We start from the raw sequence: 14,170 nt of genomic DNA on the forward strand, positions 1-14,170 counted from the left end.
GTGTGTGTGTGTGTGTGTGTGTGTGTGTGTTTGTTTTTGTGACATATCAGGACACAAATTTGTGTAATAACATGGGTATGACATAGGTATTACAAGGAGAGGGTGACTTATGAGGACATTGCCCATGTCTCCACTTTTCAAAAGGCTTATAAATCATACAGAATACGTTTTTTTGAGAATGTAAAGATATGCACAGTCTCCTGTGAGGGCTAGGTTTAGGTGCACTGTAAAACCCGACAAGTTACGGTAACTCAAACCGTTTTAGGAAACTGATTGCCTTAAACCATTTAAGTTTGGTAAAACCCAAAAATATGAGTACTATAAACTCATATACATTGAGTTTAATTAACTTATTCTTTTTAACATTAGCTTAGGCAATTATTTGAGTTAACTCAACTTTAAAAATGTAAGTTTATTCCACTCAGTCAGTTTGAATTCAGGTAACAAATCCCACTAAGTCGTATCAACTTTTTGCTACTTGAATGGTTTGAGGAAACCGATTGCCTTAGATGGTTTAAGTTCATCAAACTCAAAGCAATAAAGTTACATAAGATGGTACCAAAAACACTGGTAATAATGACAGAACAGGTGGGTTTTCTTAAGTATTTATTGAAATACAACAAACGTTTTAAAGCATAAATAAAAATAAGTGATCTGTTTAGTTAAAAATATAACATTTACGCTATCTTATCAGACTTTTCACCAAATAAGCAAAGACAGCAAAAACAAGGAAATGTTTAACAAAATCTCTTTTTAAAATACTAATTATAATTGATAATATTAAAAATAATAACAATAAATGATATGAAACACAGTGGATCAATTTTAAAATAAAATATAAAAAAAGGTTTTCCTTAAATTTTGTATAGAAAGTACTGTTAATCTTATGTATACTATAAGGGAATACATTAGTGCAAAAAAAAAAAAAAACCTGTACACTGAGCCAAAACTTGGCAGACATCATCTTTAGATACAATCAAAACATCCAAGTCAAAATTATTTATACAATGCTTTTTACAATACAAGTTGTGTCAAAGCAACTTTACATTACTGCAGTGACCATTTGATCTGGATACAGACTAGACCTGGTGGCTACAGCAACCTCAGAATAAGAAAGAAACAGACTAATATTAACATAGACGCAAAAGTTCCATGTTGCCACAAAGTCAGATTGGAGAGGACTCATCTGGTTCTCGTGGTCTTGCGTCGATGGCCGTCTAGGTGATGAGGTCTTCAATGATGATCTGTCTCTGGGGCTCATCTAGTTGACGTGGTTTCTGCTGACATTCCATTGGGTTTAAGAATAATGTTCCCTCTTCCTCCTTAACAGTGATGGTGACAGCTGCCATCTGCACCTGATCACGCTCCCGTTTTCTAAATGCAGTAAAAGTTTTGTTAGTGTACGTCACCAAATATCATCATATCTAAACAAATCAGACATATTTACATTTTCATAAATTACAATAAAGGTGTGAAGGATCGGGAAAGTGTTTATTCAATAAGGTATGTACACAATTTAAAACAAAAAACCTGTAGTACTTTAATTTTCACATCACAACTTCCAGAGTTGTTTATCAGCAGGATTTTCCAGCTAAATGTTTTAGAGATTTAATTTAATTTACATAAACTCATTTTACTAATTTACTATTTAATTTGACAATCTAAGGTTCTTTATTACAGAACAGAGAGAAAAAGTGATAGTTCACCCAAAAATGAGAATTACTTACTCTAATGTTGTTCCAAGCCCGTATTCCAATTTAAACCCTGTGGCTTGTGACGATACATTGAGGTTTGAGACACAAAACTATCGGTCTGTACAAAAAACTGAACAGTATTTATAATATTATTTACCTTTGATCGATCGCAACGTTCTACTGTCCTCACAACAGCCGGCGCGTGATGCGTCAACGTGATCTGCCATAGTAGATGCATGCACGGCGGTCTGTCATGCGTACACATCACTCATTGTTTACGTAGTGCATAGTGGCTACTCAAAATGATAATGACTTGTGCTTATCCTGATTCTGGCAATTGATTAAAAACTAAAAGATTAAGTTTTCTTGTGCAAACCCATCGGGGAGTGTTGACTTTTCACCGACTACAATCTCCAGAGCACGCTGACGCACCATGCACAGGTTGTTGTGAACACGCTCCATACAGGGGAGAGTTCCGGTGGATCAGAGGTAAATAATGATGTAAATACTATTAAGTTTCTTGAACAAGACAGACAGTTTTGTGTCTCAAGATCTCAATGTATCACCACGGGCCGCAGGGTTTAATTGGGTTTTGTCTGTGTATGTTTTTTTTCCCTCAAAGATTTGGTAACTATTGACTGCCATTATATGACTGACAGACTGCAATGGTTTGAGTTAAACATTTTTGTTTGAACTATCCCTTTAAGGTATTTTTAATGATATCTGAGAACTTTCTGAGCCTCCATAGACAGCTACGCAACTGGAATGTTCCTAGATCTATAAAAAATATTTTTTTCATCTGTATTAATTAAGTATATAACTATAACTATAATCACAACTTAAAAGACTTCACTGGTGTTCTTCTGAAGCAACACAAAATAAAAAAGACTGACAGAATGACAGCCAACCTGAAATTTAAGATGTCATTCACTCTGCCAATACAGACTGAATCAAAATGGTAGCACACTACAAACATTACTGGTCCTTAGATGTCATGATGTTATTCTTGTGGGATGCTAGTTGAGGTTTGCCATTTTTCATCTGTGCTGTGTATTCACCATTGATCATTGTTTAGGTCTAAATTTCAAATCTAATATTCACATAAAATTACAGTATTGCTTCAGAAGAGCAGAGATTGAATTTGTGTTGCTGGTAATTCTGGACACAATTGCAATTGCATTAATAGCAATTGCACCACTGAAGAACTTTACTTTTTATAACGTGACAAATTACATCTTGTAATTTCGTAATAAACACTAAAGCCCATCAATTTGTATATATCCTAAAGCCCATCATATAAATATAATGTGAATTCTACTTACTTCATTTTAGGCTTTTACTGCAGCAGCTTGTTGCCAATGACATCACACCACCCCTAGCTGGCTTAGCTCTGAAAAGATTGATGTAAAAAACATGACAATTTGTTAGTATGAATTTTAAATAAGACATCATGAGGAGCAAATAACAGTCTAAAATGTTAACTAACTTAATGTTAACAAAACAGAGTATAAACGCTCCTCACCGGGCTTGGCCGAGTATAGTAACGTTAAACGTCAGCGTCACATGGATATTCTAGATGAAACTGACAAAGCAAATAATAAATAACGATTAACAAAAAGTTTAAACATTTTTGAAAATAGGGAATGTGTGTTTGCTTTACCTTGCTTCGGAGCTGTGGCGCGAGTGACGGTTAAAGATGTGGAAGATAGTTCGTCTTTCAGCCGCCTCTCGAGTTTAAAAATAAAAATTGCTGGACTCGTTTGTGTCCGACTGTGAGAAACCACAAAACATATTTATTAATTTATCACTGACAAACCGTTGTGTTTAACACTGCATATTTAACACCTCCCGTTGATAACTTTGATGTAATGACGCCATAGCTGCTTGATCTTTGCTAGACAACGTTATACACAATAAAGTTGACAATAAAACAATTCGAAAAGTCGTTCGAAAGTGCTTAAAACAGCAATAAAGAAGTTTGAAAAGCTTAACTTGCCTGATATTTTCCAGGAATACGTCGCAATCCATCCTGCTGTGATCCCGTGACATGAGTGAGAGGATGAGCAGACGTGATTGACTGAAAAAATGCGCGCGGTTTTTGAAAAAACCCGGAAAATATTTTGCCTCCAGTAAAAGTAATTGTTTTAAAATTATAAATCTAAATCTAAATGAAATAGATGTATGTATTTATTATATTATCGTTATTATTATAGTTTATTATTATGGTTGTTTAATTATTATTAAAAGTAATATATTACCATTTAGTTAGGCTATTTATCTAGTAATGAAACATCTAATAATCTAGAACTATATTATACAAACGTGACTTCTCGAAAAACTATGTTAGAAATCATGGATTAAGCTTATATTTATTTTAAATATTTTGTGATCGGCCATAGACATAGAGTGTATGGCAATAATAGATTAAATTAATTTCTAGTAACTTATTTAAAATGAGTTCTGCTTAACCTAATTCGTGTTTGAGTTTACATCACTAAAATGTATTGAGTTGAAATAACTTTTAGAAATTTTTGAGTTAAATTAACTCATTTCATTTAACGAATTCCACTGTTAGGTTTTACAGTGTGTAGGGAAGGTGTAGGGTGATAGCAAATATCGTTTGTACAGTATAAAAACCATTACGTCTATGGAATGTCCCCACAATTCACAAAAACAAACATGTGTGTGTGTGTGTGACCCTGAACCACAAAACCAGTCGTGAGGGTCGATTTTTTGAAACTGATATAACTTATACATCACTGAATAAGCTAAATAAATAAGCTTCCCACTGATGTGTTTGTCTGTTAGGATAGGACAATATTTGGCAGAGATACAACTCTTTTAATATCTAGAATCTAAGGGTGCCAAAATCTAAATATTGAGAAAATCACCTTTAAAGTTGTCCAAATGAAGTTCTTAGCAATGCACATTACTAATCAAAAATTAAGTTGAGATATATTTACGGTAGAAAATTTACAAAATATCTTTATGGAACATGAGCTTCACTTGCCTAATGATTTTTGGCATAAAAGAAAAATGTATAATTTTGACCCATACCATGTATTTTTGGCTATTGCTACAAATATACGTGCTACTTACGACTGGTTTTGTGGTCCAGGGTCACACATACACTAGTTCTATAAAACAAGTTTTAAGTAACTAATAGGATGAATATTAAATGTACTGTTTCAGGTGAAAAGCAGAAGTGATTCCTATAATAGTCTACCTCAGAAAAGCGCTGTTATTAGACAAACATTGCACTCTCTGTAGAGGAAGTGGTCTTGCAATGCCAAGCTTGTGCGATGTGGGCTTGCTTTCTCACATTTACACTCATCCGCGCACACACAGACGTGTACAGATTGACATAGGGTAACACACATGCTTGCAACACAGATACACTTACAATAGACAGATCTCGATGATAGCACACCATTTGGGTCTCTGAATCACGCTTCAGAACACCTGTTGAAAACCAACCCTGCTTCCTTTAGAAAGCTATTTTTGTTCACACCACTGATAAGAAATGTTGTCATCTACTTTCATTCTTACTTCATGCATCCTAAACTGCATTAATGTTTTAGTATTTGAACTCTTTTACAGGCAGAATTCAGCATTTCCCACGTAACAGAGCTAAATCTATACATTTTCGTAGTATCGAATGGAATACTAAGGATAAAAAGAAGGAATAAAATCAGCTATGTTTACATATTAGTAATATAACCTGCATTTAGGAATAACATCTTCAAAGTTATATACAAGAGCACTAAAAAAGTTCACCTATACAGTATAAAGCTAAGATGCCAGATGCAGGTCGCAGCTTTTGCAGCTTTACAGTCAGACCGCAGCCGAATTTCAATTTCACCGTAAAGCAGCGCAGCAGAGGAGAACTTTTCATTCTGAATCTCAAATGACTGTGCATTTATACATTTCAGTTCTGAAACTAAGTGTGAGTGTGTAAAAGGTAAGACTTTCTTTAGTTTAGTTTTATTTTCTCTCAAAATAAACAGCCAGCCTCTAACTTGAACGAATTTCTTTTCATTTATGTATTTTAAAGACTGTTTTATTCAAAGAGACTTTCATTGCATTCAAGATGAACATTTTAAGGGCCCATGGATTCCCTGGGAATCAAATGCTCTATAGTTCAAGCTGCAGGTTCTTTAAAAAACTAAAATTTCAATGATTTGTATTTGTTAGACTAGATAGTGAAGGAAAAACAGCAGACAAGCGAACTGCACCAAGACTATTTAAAAAACATCCCATAAGGCACCATGCCATGAGTTATGACAGTTTTATTCTAACGTTTTAGGCATAAAGAACTGCAAGTGTGCCACACATGCAACTATCATCTATCACCCCTCCTGTCACCTTACAATGGTTATATAAAGGTTTCCTGTGCATCTTTGGTTTATCTTGTTCATGAGAGGCAAGTTGAAAACACTGCACTGTTTGATCTGAGTGCGGTCTTGACTTTTAGCCTGGTTGGGATTTGAGAAATCAGCTAAATAATACAGTACAAAAACAATCTATTCAATGCACTGTATGCATATTGATTAGACAAACAACACAACAAATGAACAATCGAAAATATCTGTACAGTGTTAGTTTTTCATTCCGAATTTATTTATTCAAATCATATGCGAGGCAAATAAAGCACTTCCGTCAGTAAATCACTATTGCTTTAGGATTGTGAAGACAAAACTCCTACCATCTATTGATTTAAAATGGTTGTGTCAATATAGTACCCCAGTAACCTAATAATAAAAGAACGCCTGGAAGGCATGTAGTAATCCATATCTTTATTGTCATATGAGGTGACTGAAACAACAGCATGTGCATAAGACCGCATGTGCCGTGTAGTCTCCAAGGAAACAGCACAGGAAGATGAAAGGTGACAAAAGTTTAAAATAAAACCTCCAAACAGATGTGTGGTCTTCGTGAGAGCATAACTAACCATGAGCAGAGTTCAGATACATTAACACCTGCGTGACACCATGAGAAATTATTTTAAGAAAACAAGCAATGAGACGCCATGTACAATAGTAATCTAAGGCAACACTCTTACACATGGTAAAATCACAGTAGCTTAGAGACACTTGCGGATTATTGCTTTTATAAAACAATCACATCACCAATATAATAACAAGTAATATACTTTATTATACTAATATGTGACCCTGGATGACAAAACCAGTCAAATATTTGAAATTAAAGGAGTAGTTCACTTTCAGTACAAAAATTTACAGATTGTTATCCAAGATGTTCATGTCTTTCTTTCTTCAGTCGTAAAGAAATTATGTTTTCTGAGGAAAACATTTCAGGAATTATCTCCATATAGTGGACTTCTATGGTGCCCCCGAGTTTGAACTTCCAAAATGCAGCTTCAATGCAGCTTTAAAGGGCTCTTAATGATCCCAGCCGAGGAAGAAGGGTCTTATCTAGTGAAATGATCAGTTATTTTCTAAAAACATTTACAATTTATATACTTTTAAATCTCTATGCAGAGTTGACGCAGTGCTAGAGTAGACAAGACGAGCATTTGAGGTTAAAAAGTATATAAACTGTAATTCTTTTTAGAAAATAACCCATCGTTTTGCTAGGTAAGACCCTTCTTTCCTCGGCTGTGATCGTTTAGAGCCGTTTGAAGCTGTATTTTAGAAGTTCAAATTCGGGGGCAGCATAGAAGTCCATTATATGGAGAGAAATCCTGAAATGTTTTCCTCAAAAACATAATTTCCTTACGACTGAAAAAAGAAAGACATGAACATCTTGGATGACAAGGGGGTGAGTACATTATCTGTACATTTTTGTTCTGAAAGTGAACTACTCCTTTAAGATCTCCTGAAACCAAACAAAGTCATTAAAAAAATGTAAACATTCTTTAAGTACCAGACCCTCATACTCGGTGAATGTCTTTTGGGAAACACTTGGGACGAAGCACAACAAGAAAAGAGGTGGTGGTTTATTGTGTGAATGACGCAAAGCATGCAATAGTGCATTGCATTCTCTTTCCAACAAATCAAAGCATGTCAACTGAGCACCGTTTGAAACTAACACAAAATGCATGTGAGAATTTTCATGATCCGTACTGAGAATTTTTTTTAAATGAGATTAAAAACATTGCAAAATTTTCAGGTTTAAACTCTTGACAATTCAGAAAGTTGTTCTGTTTGGCTCCCAACATCCCAATGTGCCTAATATCAAATTTGTTACAAATTTTTGAAAAATATTGAGAAAATCACTTTTAAAGTTGTCTAAATGAAGTTCTTAGCGATGCATATTACTATTTATCAAAAAATAAGTTTTGATATATTTACGGTAGGAAATTTACAAAATATCTTCATGGAACATGATCTTTACTTAATATCCTAATGATTCTTGGCATAAACGAAAAATCGATCATTTTGACCTATACAACATATTTTTGGCTATTGCTACAAATATACCCGTGCTACTTAAGGTCCAGAGTCACACATTATGCTACAGTATGTGTGGTTGTTTGGAAAAACATGCGACTTGGCATGCGTTTTCCAGCATTTTACAGAGGCTTTAAATTGCAAATCATCCAATCTGACTCTGAACTATACATTTTATAAAGCTTCTTCTACCTAATAGTAAAATAAGCACATAAATCTGTGCCAAATATGTGCTGTATTTCATATCATTACTTCATAATTTGATTTAAAGCAGATTTAATGGATGTGGATGTAACATGCATACTTACAAGGCAAACTCATGTTTGTAGATTGCTGCCGGGCAAAGATTATTGAGAAGGATTAACTTAAACCTTGAGAACACACAGGAAATGGGGCGAGACAGCAAATGCAGTCTGAAATTGTGTGGTGTGAACTGAGTAATGTACACAACTCTTACATTGGTGTCATTGCATCAATGTGTCGGTCAGTGTTAGGTGCATATAAAGTTAGCTAGCAGGTACTTAAAAATAACTTAAAAGCTATTTGTAAAAAAAAAAAAAAAAAAAGTATTAATTATTTTAAGTTATCTGCAGGCATAACTTTTAAAATGTTTTTGAAAATCTCTTATGCTCACCAAGGCTGCATGTACACACTGCAAAAACACAGTAAAACATTAACACTGCAATATTATTACCATTTCAAATGACATTCTGTTTTAATATATGTTCAAGTGTAATTTATTCCTGTGATGGATTTTCAGGTGCCATTGTCACATGATACTGCAGAAATTATTTTTCAAAAACAATTTTAATATCTCATTACAACCTTATTATTAATAAGTATATTTTGATATTGTTTATAATAAATTATATATTATATTTTAATGATGCCATATTGATAATAGACATGCTGAATCTTTTAGTGTTTTAAATTTTCTCTTACAACTCACATTTACAGAGAAGCCTTTATTTGATTACTGGTAACTGTTTACATTTTAAATTCTATTCTTCATAAAGTTTTGATTTTCTGATGCATGTTTTCTTTTCTTTTTTTTGTATTTTAATGTATTTTAACTTTTTTTATAAAAAGAGATGCTTTGAGATGCACTATTTTAAGGCACTATTAAAAAGTTTATTAACAAGATTTTAATATGATTAATTCAATGCATCCTTGTTGAATAAAAAACTTCTTTTAAAAAAAAAATCATACTGACCCAAAACCTTTGAAAATAAGTGTCAATATTTAGGAATAAAACCAAAAAAACGGAGGTCCTTCATGGGCCATTCTACAGAATTGTTGCAGACTGCTGTCCCACAACCAAAAAAACACATTTAAAAATCATTTAAGTATTTAAATCTTAGATGTTTATTAAGATCCTTTTATTATCTGTTGAAACCCAGAATAATATTGAAATAATTGTTGCTTATTTGTCCATTGTTGTTGTTTTTTAAATATCTTTGATATGTGAAGTTTAAACAACATATTAATTTTATATTTTTTGTCAATTATGAAACTTTATGCAAAAAATGTGTCCCACATTTTCATGTCGCAACCAAAACAGTGTATGTTTTACTTCATTGGCTAAAACTGATTTTAACAACATCCCTACATTTATGCTCAGAAAATATTTATGTCCCTCTCTCATAGCTACATGGTGAGTAGACAGGCCCCATCATTTTAATGTAAAAGTGTTCAAAAGTATGTAAAAATCTGTGTGTAACTTTAAAGAATGTCACTATCGACACTATTTTATGTGTACAACTGTTAAGAACTGTGCTAGCTTACCATGTGCTGATTAGCATGTGCTGACCTAGGTACAACTTTATAGGATAAAAATCCATAAAATAGCACGACTAAAACATTTGGTGATGTTTCGGAAGTGACATCTTTAATTTATTTATTTTTTTAATTTGTCACTACCGTAACAGTCACAACTGAAACATGTAATCATTGTTCCGATGATGACAAAAAAAGGAACACATAATCCTTTATTTGAGGAAATTAAACAAAATATTTGTACAGTTATGCTAATTTTTAGTATTTTAGTATGTTTTGAAAATGCTGAAAATGTGCTGTCACGACCGAAACATGGGATGTTTTGTCAAAAATAAAGCATACTGAATTATCAACTAAGATGTTATGATAGTCAGGGCTCGCAAAATCGCTAGCCCGACGTCCCGGGGATATTGTGTTTTCCAGTCGGGCTACCAAAATGTTTGATCAGACTGCCCGACGGGCTGTCTTAAAGTAAAGGGCTCCTGAGGTCCTTAAAAACTCCTCAATTTAGTTGTATCTAATTTAAGGCCATTAAAAGTTTTAAATATGTTAAATAGTAAAAGAAAAATCTTAATTATAATATTAAGGGGTCTTACACTTGAGGACGGAAAGACGAGAATCGCGATAGGGCTGGATTAAACTTCAAAAGGCAATAATGTCATTCAATAAAAATATAGGTACTGCACGTTTCAAAGTCAAAACGCCACACGGATGTCTTTATATGAATGTATCTGAAGCGAACCGACTGTCCTCAGAAACGTATCGTTGCATTTTCATTTCATGCCTGATAACAGCATTAATGCTGCTTTGTATACAGCCGTTACTAGGGAAACCGTAATATTTCAGCGCTCCTAAAACGCCCCCTTCCCAATTCGCATACTATCCGTCCTAAATAGTATTCGAAAATAGAATTAGTATGTCGCAATTCGTAGTATGTTTAAAAAAGTATTCCAAAGATTCCCGGATGGTCTACTACTTAACTTCGGAATTCGAAGTGCGGATCAATGCACACTCTAACGGCTAATATTGCCCACAACACATTGCGCGGTGAACGAGGATTCGATTAGAACTACAAACACGCATAAAAAGTGTTAAAAAACTACAAACATGGAGGATATGCGCGACCAACGGACAGGTAGAGAAATGGGTTTGAGTGATAAATAATCAGTCTGTAACCTGATAAAAAATATTTTATTAATGTTATCCGCGTTATATTTCATGTGCAGCAACATTATGAACTTTTATAATGATAGGTTTGGTCATTAACGTTTAAAGGCATAATTATGCAAACACAAGAGCAGAGTCCTCGGCATGAAAGACTCGTGAAAGAACGTGCCCCTTCATTTCTCTCTAATACGGTAGGAAATCAAATTAAACGAAATGTAGATAATGTTAACTGTGATGATCGACAGGACAGTTTAAACAGTGACAAGATTCAGGTAACTAAGCAACAGAGCGTCCGTTAAAGAAGCAGTTATGATGAAGTAGTATGTCCCAAAGCCTGCCTACTATTCTGCTACATACTCAAAAGTATGTACTTTTTCTTTACAAAAAGAGTACATACTTTTAGGGCATAGTATAAGTAGGCGAATTGGGACGAGTTTATGTGAAAGAAGTTCATGTGCCTTCTAAAAATATAAACAATTAAGACAGTAATATTTATGTTTTGAATAAATATAATAAATATATACTTAATTTATCCCTTTTAAATGGTAGAAAGGCTGAAATGCCATTGTATAAGATATTTTGTTTTTGTGTGAAACGGTATCTGAATTATAAATAATTTTATGGCTGAATATTATATTGTACATTGTCCAACCCCACTCACACTGTGTTCATTTTACTTGTGCAGCTCTTCAAAATAAAGAAATTGCCTTAAAGTGATATTTTAAAATTCTGCAGATAAACTAAACAGTGAAATGAAATTCCTTCCTTGATATTTGTTTATATTTGTGTATTGAAAACATTTTTGATTGACATTTAGACTCCTATCTGATTTCCTATATTTAAAAAGAAAATTGTCTTTTTTTATTTGGGCTAGTTAAATTAATTTTCGGGCTACCAAAATCTGAAGAGTACCTGCCCGAAGGGCTACCAGAGATTTTGAAATTTTGCGAGCCCTGATAGTGTTTAGTTCAATGTATATTCAAACTAATTAATCCTTAAGTTTGAAATCAGTATGATCAACTTTTTGCCTTTTACAAAGAAAAATTGGATTCAGAATACAAAAAATCTCATAAATCACACTTGACATACTGTTAAAACTGTAACTGTTATTGATTTACCTCTGAAAACCTATTAATAAAATAGAAAAAATATATTTACAAAAAAGATATAAGCAAAATCTTAATAGGTCAATATAACCCTTCTTATTAAATTATATATTACTGTGTTTCAGTAGTGACAAATTGGGGAGAGGACAAATATTCCAAAACTTTCTGAAAATACAATATGAGAATTAGCTGCACAATTACTAGTAACGTGTACCTTGGATATTATACAATTTGTATGCATACAAAATTTGTGGAAAAAGATGTTTTTTCAACACGTTTCCAACTCTGACTTTGAACCAATTCTGTAAAATAGCCTTTATATGGTCCTCGACTGAAAATTGTTGTTAAATTAGTAGTGTTCCTAACTTTGTACTTTAGTTAGATACCTCTTACATACATCATTTTAATCAACTTTAACACTACTAAATCTGCTTTTCACTTTATATCACACATGACTGCATAAACACCAAGTTATCCAGATCTATACAGAACAAATTAAACTCCTCAGAAGCATTAACAACATACACATGCCCTCAGCCATAAGCCTTCAAAAACTGTGCAGTGGGAGTGTTTGAACGGCTTTTCTGGTCCCTACATTAGTCAGTTCTTTCAGGAGTGTAGTCGAGCCCTACAGGGCTGTGCTGATGATTCTGCATGGCTGCAGATGAGTCCTATGAGTACAGACAAACAATGGCTGAACCCCTCTGTGAAAACAGTGCAGTCCCTCACAGCACAAAGGACGCTTTACTTTACGTTTAACCCCATGTGAGGCCAGACCTTCAGCCACTGCACTTGCTAGGAAGAGAAATGCCAGGAGGAAGCTACTGGAGTTGGTTACTCCTGTGGCTCAGGGAATTATTATATTACACTTCCAGACAATGACAGTCCAAACATTAAGGATGAGGTTGTACATGAAGAGGTTGGGGAAATAAATGAGCTATTGATTACAGGTGACCTTCGGAGGCCAGACCACAAGCACATCAGCCACGCATTTACAAGTGTCTGCGCATACAAAAAGAGACAGCTATATTTTCTAAAGAAAATTAAACCGGTTATGTTTATTGCATGGGAAATTTGAATGTGAACAAGGAAATGTTTGTGCAGGGATAGAGATTAATGCTCAAAATAATTATTTGTTATTTTATACTGCAGGGATTATTCCTTGTCCAAGGTTAAATATAATATTACTGATCATAATGTTGCAGAATCAAGAGTATAAAATTGTAGATTCTCCGGTCAGTGGTATTACCCTCCCCCTCTATCAATACATACTGTCTGACCCCTATTTAGCAGATGTTTTTCAGTCTCAATAACAGTCAGCATTATTTCACAATACTGATAAATGATAAAAGACATGATTTATGATGAATTTATATCCAATAATATATAAACAAATAAAAATATCATAATAATTAATTTATAATGTTTATTTGTTTATAAATTAGCCCATGGTGCACATTATTGTTGTGATTTAAAAAAAATTGGTAACACATTACAATAAGGTTTGGTTAACATAGTTAACTAACATAATTTAACAATGAAAAACACTTCTAAAGCACTTATTAATCTCAGTTCATATTAAACACAATATTTACTAATACATTATTAAAATCCACAGTTTTAACTGTTAATAATAATAGCAAACAATTAACAGTTGTTAACTTATTCATTAACATTAACAAATATTTTTAAATACTGTAACAAATTGGTTGCTGCTCATTGTTAGTTAATGCATTAATTACTGTTAACTAATAAATTTTATTGCAAAGTATTAACAAAAAATGATAAGAAATATTGGCAACACTTTACAAATTAATGTATTGATTTGCACTATTTATTTATGTTAGTTAATAAAAATACAGTCGTTCATTGTTAGTTCATGTTAATTCATAGTGCATTAACTAACGTTAACAAGCACAACTGATTTTACTTATGCATTAGTAAATGCTGAAATTAACATTAACTACGATTAAAAAATGCTGCAGAATTATTGTTCTTTGTTAGTTCATGTTAA

At 33.2% G+C, this 14,170-nt stretch overlaps 1 protein-coding gene across 1 annotated transcript in view; it reads right to left on the reverse strand.

Annotated features, from left to right (window-relative positions):
* vav3b (vav 3 guanine nucleotide exchange factor b) overlaps positions 1–14,170 on the reverse strand; it is a 96,824-nt gene that overhangs the window by 80,689 nt on the left and 1,965 nt on the right. The gene's annotated exons all lie outside the window — the stretch shown is intronic.

Source organism: Garra rufa, chromosome 10 (genome assembly GCF_049309525.1).
Source record: "Garra rufa chromosome 10, GarRuf1.0, whole genome shotgun sequence".
NCBI lineage: Eukaryota > Metazoa > Chordata > Actinopteri > Cypriniformes > Cyprinidae > Garra > Garra rufa.